The sequence below is a fragment of the Ranitomeya imitator genome, chromosome 1, assembly GCF_032444005.1.
Source record: "Ranitomeya imitator isolate aRanImi1 chromosome 1, aRanImi1.pri, whole genome shotgun sequence".
Lineage (NCBI taxonomy): Eukaryota > Metazoa > Chordata > Amphibia > Anura > Dendrobatidae > Ranitomeya > Ranitomeya imitator.
Genome location: NC_091282.1, coordinates 888,122,087 through 888,136,120, shown reverse-complemented (window position 1 = coordinate 888,136,120; position 14,034 = coordinate 888,122,087). Strand labels below are relative to the sequence as shown.

Genomic DNA, 14,034 nt, shown 5'->3' with positions numbered 1-14,034 from the left:
CCTTAAATAAGTTTCTAAAGTCTGATTAGTTCGTTCCGTCTGGCCATTCGTCTGGGGATGGAATGCAGACGAAAAGGACAAATCAATGCCCATCTTAGCACAGAACGTCCGCCAAAATCTAGACACAAACTGGGATCCCCTGTCAGAAACGATGTTCTCCGGAATGCCATGCAAACGGACCACGTTTTGAAAAAACAGAGGGACCAACTCAGAGGAGGAAGGTAACTTAGGCAAGGGTACCAGATGAACCATCTTAGAAAAGCGGTCACACACAACCCATATGACGGACATTTTTTGAGAGACAGGGAGATCCGAAATAAAGTCCATGGAAATGTGCGTCCAAGGCCTCTTCGGGATAGGCAAAGGTGACAACAATCCACTGGCCCGAGAACAGCAAGGCTTAGCCCGAGCGCAAACTCCACAAGACTGCACGAAAGAACGCACATCCCTCGACAAGGAAGGCCACCAAAAAGACCTGGCCACCAAGTCTCTAGTACCAAATATTCCAGGATGACCTGCCAACACAGAAGAATGGACCTCGGAGATGACTCTACTGGTCCAATTATCCGGAACAAACAGTCTTTCCGGCGGACAACGATCAGGTTTATCCGCCTGAAACTCCTGCAAAGCACGTCGCAAGTCTGGGGAGACAGCCGACAAAATCACCCCATCCCTAAGGATACCAGTGGACTCAGAATTTCCAGGGGAGTCAGGCACAAAACTCCTAGAAAGAGCATCCGCCTTCACATTCTTTGAACCTGGCAGGTATGAAACCACAAAATTGAAACGGGAGAAAAACAGTGACCAACGAGCCTGTCTAGGATTCAGACGCTTGGCAGACTCAAGGTACATCAGATTTTTGTGATCAGTCAAGACCACCACACGATGTCTAGCACCCTCAAGCCAATGACGCCACTCCTCAAATGCCCACATCATGGCCAAAAGCTCCCGATTACCAACATCATAATTCCGTTCGGCGGGCGAAAATTTTCTAGAAAAGAACGCACATGGCTTCATCACCGAGCCATCGGAGCTTCTCTGTGACAAAACCGCCCCCGCTCCGATCTCGGAAGCATCAACCTCAACCTGAAAAGGAAGCGACGTATCTGGCTGACGCAACACAGGAGCAGAAGAACACGCGCTTAAGTTCCTGAAAGGCCTCCACAGCCGCAGGAGACCAATCAGTAACATCAGCACCCTTCTTAGTCAAATCCGTCAAAGGCTTAACAACACTAGAAAAATTTGTTATGAAGCAACGATAAAAATTAGCAAAGCCCAAGAACTTCTGTAGACTCTTAAGAGATGTAGGCTGCGTCCAGTCACAAATAGCCTGAACCTTGACGGGATCCATCTCAATAGTAGAAGGGGAAAAAATATACCCCAAAAAAGTAATCTTCTGGACTCCAAAGAGACATTTAGAACCCTTTACAAACAAAGAATTGGCCCGCAGGACCTGAAACACCTTCCTGACCTGCTGAACATGAGACTCCCAGTCATCAGAAAAAACCAAAACATCATCCAAATACACGATAATAAATTTATCCAGATATTCACGGAAAATATCATGCATAAAAGACTGGAAGACAGAAGGAGCATTAGAAAGTCCAAAAGGCATCACCAAATACTCGAAATGGCCCTCAGGCGTATTAAATGCGGTTTTCCACTCATCACCCTGCCTTATCCGCACAAGATTATACGCACCCCGAAGATCAATCTTAGTGAACCATTTAGCCCCCTTAATGCGAGCGAACAAATCAGTCAACAATGGCAAAGGATACTGATATTTGACTGTAATCTTATTCAAAAGACGATAATCTATGCAAGGCCTCAAGGAACCATCTTTTTTGGCCACAAAAAAAAACCTGCTCCCAAAGGGGACGAAGATGGACGGATATGTCCCTTTTCCAAGGACTCCTTAACATAATTCCGCATAGCAGAATGCTCTGGCACTGACAGATTGAACAAACGACCTTTAGGGAATTTACTGCCAGGAATCAAATCTATAGCACAATCGCAATCCCTGTGAGGAGGAAGCGAACTGAGCTTAGGCTCCTCAAAAACCTCACGATAATCAGACAAAAATACTGGAACCTCAGAAGGAGTAGATGAAGCGATAGAAATCGGAGATGCATCATCATGAACCCCCTGACATCCCCAGCTTAACACAGACATTGTTTTCCAGTCCAGGACTGGGTTATGAGTTTGTAACCATGGCAGACCAAGCACTAAGACATCATGTAAATTATACAGTACCAGGAAGCGAATCACCTCCTGATGAACGGGAGTCATACGCATGGTCACTTGTGTCCAGTACTGAGGTTTATTCATAGCCAAAGGTGTAGAGTCAATTCCTTTCAAAGGAATAGGAACTTCCAGAGGTTCCAGACTAAACCCACAGCGATTGGCAAATGACCAATCCATAAGACTCAGGGCAGCGCCTGAATCCACATAGGCATCGACGGAAATGGATGATAATGAACAAATCAGAGTCACAGACAGAATGAACTTAGACTGTAAAGTACCAATGGCAACAGACTTATCAACCTTTTTTGTGCGTTTAGAGCATGCTGATATAACATGAGCTGAATCACCACAATAAAAACACAATCCATTTTTCCGCCTATAATTTTGCCGTTCACTTCTGGACTGAATTCTATCACATTGCATTATCTCAGGTGCCTGTTCAGAAGACACCGCCAAATGGTGCACAGGTTTGCGCTCCCGTAAACGCCGAACAATCTGAATAGCCATAGTCATGGACTCATTCAGACCTGTAGGCGCCGGGAACCCCACCATAACATCTTTAATGGCCTCAGAAAGGCCATCTCTGAATTTTGCAGCCAGAGCGCACTCATTCCACTGAGTAAGCACCGACCATTTCCGAAATTTCTGACAATATATTTCTGCTTCATCTTGCCCCTGAGAGAGAGCCAATAAAGCTTTTTCAGCCTGAATCTCTAGGTTAGGTTCCTCATAGAGCAAACCCAATGCCAGAAAAAACGCATCCACATTGAGCAACGCAGGATCCTCTGGTGCCAATGCAAATGCCCAATTCTGAGGGTCACCCCGCAGGAAAGATATAACAATCTTGACCTGCTGAGCAGGGTCTCCAGAGGAGCGAGATTTCAAGGAAAGAAACAACTTGCAATTGTTCCTAAAATTCAGAAAACTAGATCTATCTCCAGAAAAAAAACTCTGGGATAGGAATTCTAGGTTCAGACATAGGCGTATGTACAACAAAATCTTGTATATTTTGAACCTTAGCAGCAAGATTATTCAGGCTGGAAGCCAAACTCTGGATATCCATGATAAACAGCTGAGGTCAGAGCCATTCAAGGATTAAGAGGAGGAAAGAAGCAGCAAACACTGAGGAGGGGAGAAAAAAAAAAAAACTTCCTCAGACTACTTTTCCTCCTACTTCAGCCAAAAAGATGACCAATTTTTTCTGGCCGGCTATACTGTCATGATCCCAATGGCAGGGGATCACAAAAGGACACGCACAAAAACAAAACAAGCTCTAGGGTGATGGAACCTGAGCTGACCGCGATCCTGAACCTAAACACACAACTAGCAGTAGCCGGGGAACGTGCCTACGATGATTCCTAGACGTCTCGCGCCAGCCGAAGGATTAACTTCCCCTATTAGAAGAAACACAGACCTCACTTGCCTCCAGAGAAACACCCCACAGAAATAGCAGCCCCCCACATGTAATAACGGTGAAATAAGAGGAAAGCACATACGTAGTTATGAAAATAGAATCAGCAAAAATGAGGCCCGCTAAAGCTAGATAGCAGAGGATACAAAAGTGAACTGTGCGGTCAGCGAAAAACCCTTCAAAAAACCATCCTGAAATTACTTGAACTCATGTGCCAACTCATGGAACATGAGGAGTAATTTCAGCCCACTAGAGCAACCAGCAGCAAGGAATCACATATCTGCAAGCTGGACTAAGACAAAAATTAAGCAAAACGTGGAACAGGAAAATCAAAACTTAGCTTGTCCTGAAGATAACAGACGCAGGGAGCAGAGGTAAAAAGACACGCTGATACATTGATAGCCGGCGAGGAAATGACAAAAAAGCCAGGTTAAATAGGAAACTCCCATAACCTGATGGAACAGGTGGACACCAGAGACCGCAGAGAACACAAGTCACCCAGTACCATCAGTAACCACCAGAGGGAGCCCAAAAACAGAACTCACAACAGCTGATACCCCATATGTGGGGGTAAACCACTGTTTGGGCGCACGGCAGGGCTCGGAAGGGAAGGCACGCCATTTGGCTTTTTAAATGGAAAATTAGCTCCAATCATTAGCGGACACCATGTCACGTTTGGAGAGCCCCTGTGTGCCTAAACATTGGAGATCCCCCAGGAATGACCCCATTTTGGAAACTAGTCCACCAAAGAACTAATCTAGATGTGTGGTGAGGACTTTGAACCCCCAAGTGCTTCACAGAAGTTTATAACGCAGAGCCATGAAAATAAAATAAAAAATTATTTTCTCAAAAATGATCTTTTAGCCTGCAATTTTTTATTTTCCCAAGGGTATCAGGAGAAATTTGACCCCAAAAGTTGTTGTCCAGTTTCTCCTGAGTACGCTGATACCCCATATGTGGGGGTAAACCACTGTTTGGGCACATGCCGGGGCTCGGAAGTGAAGTAGTGACGTTTTGAAATGCAGACTTTGATGGAATGCTCTGTGGGCGTCACGTTGCGTTTGCAGAGCCCCTGATGTGGCTTAACAGTAGAAACCCCCCACAAGTGACCACATTTTGGAAACTAGACCCCGAAAGGAACTTATCTAGATGTGTGGTGAGCACTTTGAACCCCCAAGTGCTTCACAGAAGTTTATAATGCAGAGCCGTGAAAATAATAAATACGTTTTCTTTCCTCAAAAGTAATTATTTAGCCCAGAATTTTTTAATTTTCCCAAGGGTAACAGGAGAAATTTGACCCCAATATTTGTTGTCCAGTTTCTCCTGAGTACGGTAATACCCCATATGTGGGGGTAAACTACTGTTTGGGCACATGCCGGGGCTCGGAATTGAAGTAGTGACGTTTTGAAATGCAGACTTTGATGGAATGCTCTGCGGGCGTCACGTTGCGTTTGCAGAGCCCCTGATGTGGCTAAACAGTAGAAAACCCCCACAAGTGACCCCATTTTGGAAACTAGACCCCGAAAGAAACTTATCTAGATGTGTGGTGAGCACTTTGAACCCCCAAATGCTTCATAGAAGTATATAATGCAGAGCCGTGAAAATAATAAATACGTTTTCTTTCCTCAAAAATAATTATTTAGCCCAGAATTTTTTATTTTCCCAAGGGTTACAGGAGAAATTGGACCCCAAAAGTTGTTGTTCAGTTTCTCCTGAGTACGCTGATACCCCATGTGTGGGGGTAAACCACTGTTTGGGCACACGTCGGGGCTCAGAAGGGAAGTAGTGACTTTTGAAATGCAGACTTTGATGGAATGGTCTGCAGGCGTCACGTTGCGTTTGCAGAGCCCCTGGTGGGCCTAAACAGTAGAAACCCCCCACAAGTGACCCAATTTTAGAAAATAGACCCCCCAAGGAACTTATCTAGATATGTGGTGAGCACTTTGAACCCCCAAGTGCTTCACAGACGTTTACAACGTAGAGCCGTGAAAATAATAAATCATTTTTCTTTCCTCAAAAATGATGTTTTAGCAAGCATTTTTTTATTTTCACAAGGGTAACAGGAGAAATTGGACCCCAGTAATTGTTGCGCAGTTTATCCTGAGTATGCTGGTACCCCATATGTGGGGGTAAACCACTGTTTGGGCACACATCAGGGCTCGGAATTGAGGGAGCACCATTTGACTTTTTGAATACGAGATTGGCTGGAATCAATGGTGGCGCCATGTTGTGTTTGGAGACCCCTGATGTGCCTAAACAGTGGTAACCCCTCAATTCTACCTCCAACACTAACCCCAACACACCCCTAACCCTAATCCCAACTGTAGCCATAACCCTAATCACAACCCTAACCCCAACACACCCCTAACCACAACCCTAACCCCAACACACCCCTAACCCTAACCACAACCCTAATTCCAACTGTAGCCATAACCCTAATCACAGCCCTAACCCTAACCCCAACACACCCCTAACCCTAATCCCAACTGTAGCCATAACCCTAATCACAACCCTAACCACAACACACCCCTAACCACAACCCTAATTCCAACCCTAACCCTAAGGTTATGTGCCCACGTTGTGGATTCGTGTGAGATTTTTCAGCATCATTTTTGAAAAATCCGCGGGTAAAAGGCACTGCGTTTTACCTGCGGATTTTCCGCGGATTTGCAGTGTTTTTTGTGCGGATTTCACCTGCGGATTCCTATTGAGGAACAGGTGTAAAACGCTGCGGAATCCGCACAAAGAATTGACATGCTGCGGAAAATACAACGCAGCGTTTCCGCGCGGTATTTTCCGCACCATGGGCACAGCGGATTTGGTTTCCATATGTTTACATGGTACTGTACACCTGATGGAACACTGCTGCGAATCCGCAGCGGCCAATCCACTGCGGATCCGCAGCCAAATCCGCACCGTGTGCACATGGCCTAATTCTAAAGGTATGTGCACACGCTGCGGAAAACGCTGCGGATCCGCAGCAGTTTCCCATGAGTTTACAGTTCAATGTAAACCTATGGGAAACAAAAATCGCTGTACACACGCTGCGGAAAAACTGCATGGAAACGCAGTGGTTTACATTCCGAAGCATGTCACTTCTTTGTGCGGATTCCGCAGCGGTTTTACAACTGCTCAAATAGAAAATCGCAGTTGTAAAACCGCAGTGAAATGCGCAGAAAAAACGCGGTAAATCCGCCATAAATCCGCAGCGGTTTAGCACTGCGGATTTATCAAATCCGCAGCGGAAAAATCCGCAGAGGACCAGAATACGTGTGCACATACCGAAACCCTAACCCTACCCCTAACCCTACCCCTAACCCTAGCCCTAACCCTAACCCTAACCCTACCCCTAACCCTACCTCTAGCCCTAGCCCTAACCCTACCCCTAACCCTAGCCCTAACCCTACCCCTAACCCTACCCCTAACCCTACCCCTAACCCTAACCCTACTCCTAACCCTAACCCTATTCTAACATTAGTGGAAAAAAAAAATTCTTTATTTTTTTTATTGTCCCTACCTATGGGGGTGACAAAGGGGGGGGGTCATTTATTATTTTTTTTATTTTGATCACAGATAGATATCTCAGTGATCAAAATGCACTTTGGAACGAATCTGCCGGCCGGCAGATTCGGCGGGCGCACTGCGCATGCGCCCGCCATTTTGGAAGATGGCGGCGCCCGGGGAGAAGACGGACGGACACCGGCAGGATCGGTAAGTATGATAGGGTGGGGGGGGAGCACGGGGGGGGGATCGGAGCATGGGGGGGTGAATCGGAGCGCGGGAGGGGTGGAACGGAGCACGGGGGGGTAGAACGGAGCACGGGGGGGGTGGAACGGAGCACGGGGGGGTGGAACGGAGCACGGAGGTGGGTGGATCGGAGTGCAGGGGGGGTGATCGGAGCACGGGGGGGTGATTGAAGCATGGGGGGAGCGGACAAGAGCATGGGGGGGAGCGGAGCACAGGACAGAAGGGAGCTGGAGCAGTGTACCGGACAGATCGGGGGGCTGGGGGGGCGATCGGTGGGGTGGGGTGGGGGCACATTAGTATTTCCAGCCATGGCCGATGATATTGCAGCATCGGCCATGGCTGGATTGTAATATTTCACCCGTTATAATAGGTGAAATATTACAAATCGCTCTGATTGGCAGTTTCACTTTCAACAGCCAATCAGAGCGATCGTAGCCACGAGGGGGTGAAGCCACCCCCCCCCCCCCCCGGGCTAAACTACCACTCCCCCTGTCCCTGCAGATCGGGTGAAATGGGAGTTAACCCTTTCACCCGATCTGCAGGGACGCGATCTTTCCATGACGCCACATAGGCGTCATGGGTCGGATTGGCACCGACTTTCATGACGCCTACGTGGCGTCAAAGGTCGGGAAGGGGTTAAGTGGTGGAACTTGCACTATTGCTGACTGACTAAATACTTTTTTGCCCCACTGTATATATATATATATATAGTAATCGATAATTCTATGCAGACATTTTTATTCTTCTTCTGGTTAGTGCTCCAGAAGTTAGGAAGACCTTATGTTTCAGGTAGGCCTCCTTGTTCTGCCCTTTGTCATTTTCAGTGAATGCTATCAGCTCCAGGAATGTTATTTACTGATGACACTATGTGTAACCCAGAAACATAAAGTTGTAGGTTAATCAATGCTGGAAATACTCTTTGCTGAAATAATGAGCTGAGCCTTTAAACTGGGATCTGTTCTAACCCGTAGCTCTTTGGCACCCAATATCTTTGACTAAATGGAGTGAATCATTGAGTAAACAGTGTAAAACTGGAGAAACTCGGAGTATCTCTGTAATCGTGAGTATGAGGTAAGTTCTCGGAGCACTTAAGAGCATCTTGCTTCACTTTGTCAGGCTTTTTAAATCATATTCTGTTTTATAACAAAATATAAATCTGTCATCCTTTTCTGGCGCTGACATTACTGACAAATGCTCGGCTGATTAACCCCTTCCAGACAGGTTGCACAGTGCTGACGTCTTAACAATAACTGAAGAGTGGAAAAGGAACAGAGTGTACCAAACTCGTATCTGTCATTTATAGAATATGTTACATCTGGGGCGAACATTTGAGGTATGCTCAAAAAGATTGTCAAAACACAACCCTCAAAAAAATAGTCTGAACAATACATGGTACATAAACTTTTTCCAGTTTTCATTCTGGTTAACACCAGATATACAGTGTGAATATACAGTATACCACAGACTTTTTCAGAAGCTGTGGACAAGTAGAAGTGTTAAGTTTATTTTTGGCAACTGACCAAGTGACTGAATAAAAGTCAAATCAATATTTGGTGTGACCTTTGTCTTAAAAAAAACCCATCAAACCATCAATTCTTCTAGCTGAACATTTTTTCTAGCACCAATTTTGAAGGAACTCAAGGAGGTTGTTCCAGACATCTTGGAGAACTATCCACAGATCTTCTATAGATGTAGGCTTGAGCAAATCCTTCTGTCTTTTCATATCATCACACGGTAATCAAAACCCGACTCATTTGCCGCACTAAGCTTCGTTGGCCCACCGCGGAATCAACGCTGCCCACTTCTTGTTGTACTGAAAAATACAGGCAGATACTTATCCATCATGGGGTACAATCAGGGAAGCTTTTGATTGGCTCCAAATGTATTCTGCAGCAAGACAACGATCCCAAACATACTGCCAATGTCATTAAGAGTTATCTTCAGCATAAAGAAGCACAAGGAGCTCCGAACAAAGCCCTGATCTCCACAACATCGAGTCTGTGTGATATTACATGGAGACACAGAAAAATGTATGCAAGCCTACATTCACAGAAGATCTGTGGTTAGTTCTCCAAGATGTTTGGAACCACCTCCCTGTAGAGTTCCTTCCAAAACTTCATTGCCATATTTTTCTTTTGTCCATTCACTTTGTATTTTATTACATGATAAAAATAAACTATTTACACTTCTGATTCTGAAAGCATTCTTACTTTCCAGCATTTTTACCACATCTGACTACAACTTTGGCACAGGTATACAGTATATTGTGTTTGGTTTGTGTTCTAGGCTAGAGCTACGGAATGTCAGTAGTTAATTGGCACAATGATGTCTCAATAAAGAGTTGAGATATGGGATTCACAGGTGCTGTGCCCAATAAAGACATGCAAGCCTGGTTACTGACAAATCTTCTCAACCCGTCTACAACTGGGGAACAATTCTGGTCTGGTGCCCTAGGAGTGGGCATACTGTTAAGATAACTCCAAGAGCACAAATGGCAAACGTGAGAAAGGTGAAAAAGTGGTGGAAGGAAAGAGGCAGAGCATGATGTAAGCAGAATCATCGTCAGTCATTACTTTGTTCCAGCATGTGGTGGATTTTAATTTTAACAGGGTCCTACCTACCCATAAATTCGGGCTTTAAAGAGAGGCATGCACATCGACCCAGGCAGGGCCAGACGGGGACTAAAATTCAGCCCTGGCATTTGAAGTTACACAGGCCCACTTGTCACATGGTGACTGTATATCTTTGTACACTTGTAGGCAGGGCCGGATTTAGGCGAAGTGGGGCCCTAGGCAAAGTTTAAAATGGGGCCCCAAATGCTAACATATTGCACATCACAAAAAAGCATTTCAGTTGTATTTACACGCGCTGAGTTCAGGCCGCTAAATGAGTTTGATCGAAAGAACGATCACTAATAGATCACTAACAGATACAGTATCAGGTTTACACCAGAGATGTGCTACTGAGAACAATGATTTTTGTTCCGGCAAAAACAATCTGAATATGCAGCATTTTACTTGTTTAGTAAAATACACCACATAGTACTCCATATATTATAATGTGCACCACAGTCCTCCATACAGTATAATACACTCCCTATAGTCCTCCATATATTAAAATACACTGCTCAGTCCTCCACATAGTATAATACACTCCTCATAGTGCTCCATATAGTATAATGCACCGCCATAGTCATCTATGTAGTATAATTCACTTCCCATAGTATAATGCACCCCATAGTTCTTCAGATAGTATAACGTATTCCCCATAGTCCTCAATACAGTATAATGCAGCCCACATATAGTATAATGCAGCCACCTCAGAGTATAATGCAGCTGGAGCGCCCCCAGACACAGGGCCACGAGTTCTCGGTACCGGGCCTCTCTGGTTCGGTTCTGAGGCTGTCACGGTGGCTAGACCCGGTCCGCGACCCTGCTAAGAGGCGTCCAATAAAGGTGGTGCAGTCTGTCAGGGGTGTTGTGAATTCTGTTATCGAACTCCCTCCTGTGGTCATGAACGGTACTTCGGCGAGTTCTGTCCATGGACTCCCTCTGGTGGCTGTGAGTGGAGCTGCTGGTTCCGAGGTTCCTTACACAGGTGACCTAGTTTAGTCTTGGCTGGCTGATATATTTAACTCCACTCTGATCGTTACTCCATGCCAGCTGTCAATGTTCTTGTACTGGTTCAGTTCGCTCTTGGATCTTTCTGGTGACCTGTCTACTCCAGCAGAAGCAAAATCCCTGCTAGTTATTATTTTGTTCATTGTTTCCTTGTCCAGCTTGCTATCATGATTTTGCCCTGCTAGCTGGAAGCTCTGGGATGCAGAATGGCACCTCCGCACCGTGAGTCAGTGCGGAGGTCTTTTTGCACACTCTGCGTGGTCTTTTTGTAGTTTTTTGTGCTGACCGCAAAGATACCTTTCCTATCCTCAGTCTGTTTAGTAAGTCTGGCCTCCCTTTGCTGAAACCTGTTTCATTTCTGTGTTTGTGGCTTTCATCTTTACTCACAGTCAATATATGTGGGGGCTGCCTTTTCCTTTGGGGAATTTCTCTGAGGCAAGGTAGGCTTTATTTTCTTTCTCTAGGGCTAGTTAGCTCTTAGGCTGTGAAGAGGCGTCTAGGTAGAGTTAGGTACGCTCCACGGCTATTTCTAGTTGTGTGATAGGATTAGGGGTTGCGGTCAGCAGAGTTCCCACTTCCCAGAGCTTGTCCTGTATGAGTTTACCCATCAGGTCGTTCCCGGTGCTCCTAACCACCAGGTCCATAACACAGGGGTTCGTGATGCCACCTGTGGTGTTCGGTCAGGGTGACCGACGCTGCTGTGGGGTCCGCTGGGGTGATGGAATGGCAGCTGGATGGTATATCTTCCCACAGGTGAAGTATGTCCCCTGGGCTTCCCAGTAAGGTAGATGGTAATGGTGTAGGGTGCAGTCAATAACGAGGACACAAGGTTGCAGTCTCTTTACCTCTTTACTGAAGACTTCAGGATCCTCAATCCAGAGCACGCTTAACAGGGCTATCTGAGACCGGCCGGTCCGATGGGCACATCCAGAGTTTCCTACGCAGATGGAAATCGTTGCCTACCACTAGCGCCTGTGTGTTGTAGTCCTACCCTGCTGAGCATTCGGAATAGTCCTCGCAACTGCTGTTCTCGTTCGTTCGTTCTCTACAGCTCTCTCTCTCTTTAGTTCCAGATGTTACTAGTTCAACGTCCCCCAGGTATGTTATGGCTAGGACGCACCCGTATGACAGGAAGGCCTGGAGGTCTTCCGGGACCCTAGAGACGCCCCTCTCCCACTGTTGCCCCCTATGTCTTCGCAGGTGTTTAGGTGAGACAGCCAACCTATAATTAACTGTCCTGCGGAGTTCGAAGTAAGGCCTAGAGTCAGTTACTTCCGCGGTGTTCCGGCCACCGGCTACGCGCCTCAGTAGGATGTTGCCTCGGTCTCACGGCACGACTCCTACTGGTACTCCTTTGTGCTTGATCTCGTTTACACTGTTCCACAATATCCTTCCCTTCGTGTCTCTCTCTTGGATACCGCCGCAGGGTGAGCAGGCGCGGTTCCGTTACGTTCTGCTCTGTTCGCTAGGCACCTGCCAGGTTCCCACGCCTGACAGGGACCTCCCTGTGTCTTCTCCCTGCAACACCCCCTGCCACTGGATGTTGCCTGAATCCAACCCAGTCAGCTTCTAACTAACTTCCTCCCCAACCCCTAGTTTTACCAGTGTGAGGAGTCGCCCAATAAATAAAGCCTTTTGCTCCCCCTAGTGGCCGGAGTGTGAAGTGTAATGTGTTCTGGTGATACCTGGTCAGGAGAACTCTTTTAGTGCCACCAGGCGTACCATCACTCCCCTTAGTAGCAGAGCGTCATACTGCAACGACCAGGTCTCTGGGGCGCTGCGCAGCCACCCCACAGGGTATAATGCAGCCACCCCACAGAGTATACTGCAGCCACCCCACAAAGTATAATGCAGGCACTCCACAGAGTATACTGCAGCCACCCCACAGAGTATACTGCAGCCACCCCACAGAGTATAATGCAGGCACCCCACAGAGTATACTGCAGCCACCCCACAGAGTATAATGCAGGCACCCCACAGAGTATAATGCAGCCACCCCAGCGTATAATGTAACCCCCCATAGAATATAATACAGCCCACCTCCCTAAAATTCAGCCCTGGCATTTGATGTTAAACAGGCCCACTTGTCACATGGTGACTGTATAATATCTTTGTACACTTGTAGGCAGGGCCGGATTTAGGCGCAGTGGGGCCCTAGGCAAAATTTAAAATGGGGCCCCAAATGCTAACATATCACACATCACACAAAAGCATTTTAGTTGTATTTACACGCGCTGAGTTCAGGCCGCTAAATGAGTTTGATCGACAGAACGATCACTAATAGATCACGAACAGATCACCATACAGTATCATGTTATCAGCAGCACATCTACAGTTTACACCAGCGATGTGCTGCTGAGAACAATGATTTTTGTTCCGGCAAAAACAATCTGAATATGCAGCATTTTACTTGTTTAGTAAGATACACCACATAGTCCTCCATATATTATAATGTGCACCACAGTCTTCCATGTAGTATAATACACTCCCTATAGTCCTCCATATATTAAAATACACTGCTCAGTCCTCCACATAGTATAATACACCCCCATAGTCCTCCAAATAGTATAATACACTCCTCATAGTGCTCCATATAGTATAATGCACCGCCATAGTCATCCATGTAGTACAATTCACTTCCCATAGTATAATGCACCCCATAGTTCTTTATATAGTATAACGTATTCCCCATAGTCCTTGATACAGTATAATGCAGCCCACATATAGTATAATGCAGCCACCTCAGAGTATAATGCAGCCACCCCACAAAGTATAATGCAGCCACCCCACAGGGTATACTGCAGCCACCCCACAGAGTATAATGCAGGCACCCTACAGAGTATACTGCAACCACCCAACAGAGTATATTGCAGCCACCCCACAGAGTATAATGCAGGCACCCCACAGAGTATAATGCAGCCACCCCAGCGTATAATGTAACCCCCCATAGAATATAATACAGCCCACCTCCCCATAATATATAATGTAGCCCCCCATAGACTATAATGCAGC

The 14,034-nt window shown here is 46.3% G+C and overlaps 2 protein-coding genes across 4 annotated transcripts in view; one reads left to right on the top strand and one right to left on the bottom strand.

The window, feature by feature from the left end:
* RBPMS (RNA binding protein, mRNA processing factor) overlaps positions 1-14,034 on the bottom strand; it is a 321,546-nt gene that overhangs the window by 8,779 nt on the left and 298,733 nt on the right. The gene's annotated exons all lie outside the window — the stretch shown is intronic.
* LOC138652634 (endogenous retrovirus group PABLB member 1 Env polyprotein-like) overlaps positions 8,217-14,034 on the top strand; it is a 204,247-nt gene continuing 198,429 nt past the window's right edge. Inside the window, exon 1 of the mRNA XM_069743133.1 lies at positions 8,217-8,473. The gene's annotated coding sequence lies outside the window, so the exon portion shown is untranslated. The remainder of the gene's footprint in view (positions 8,474-14,034) is intronic.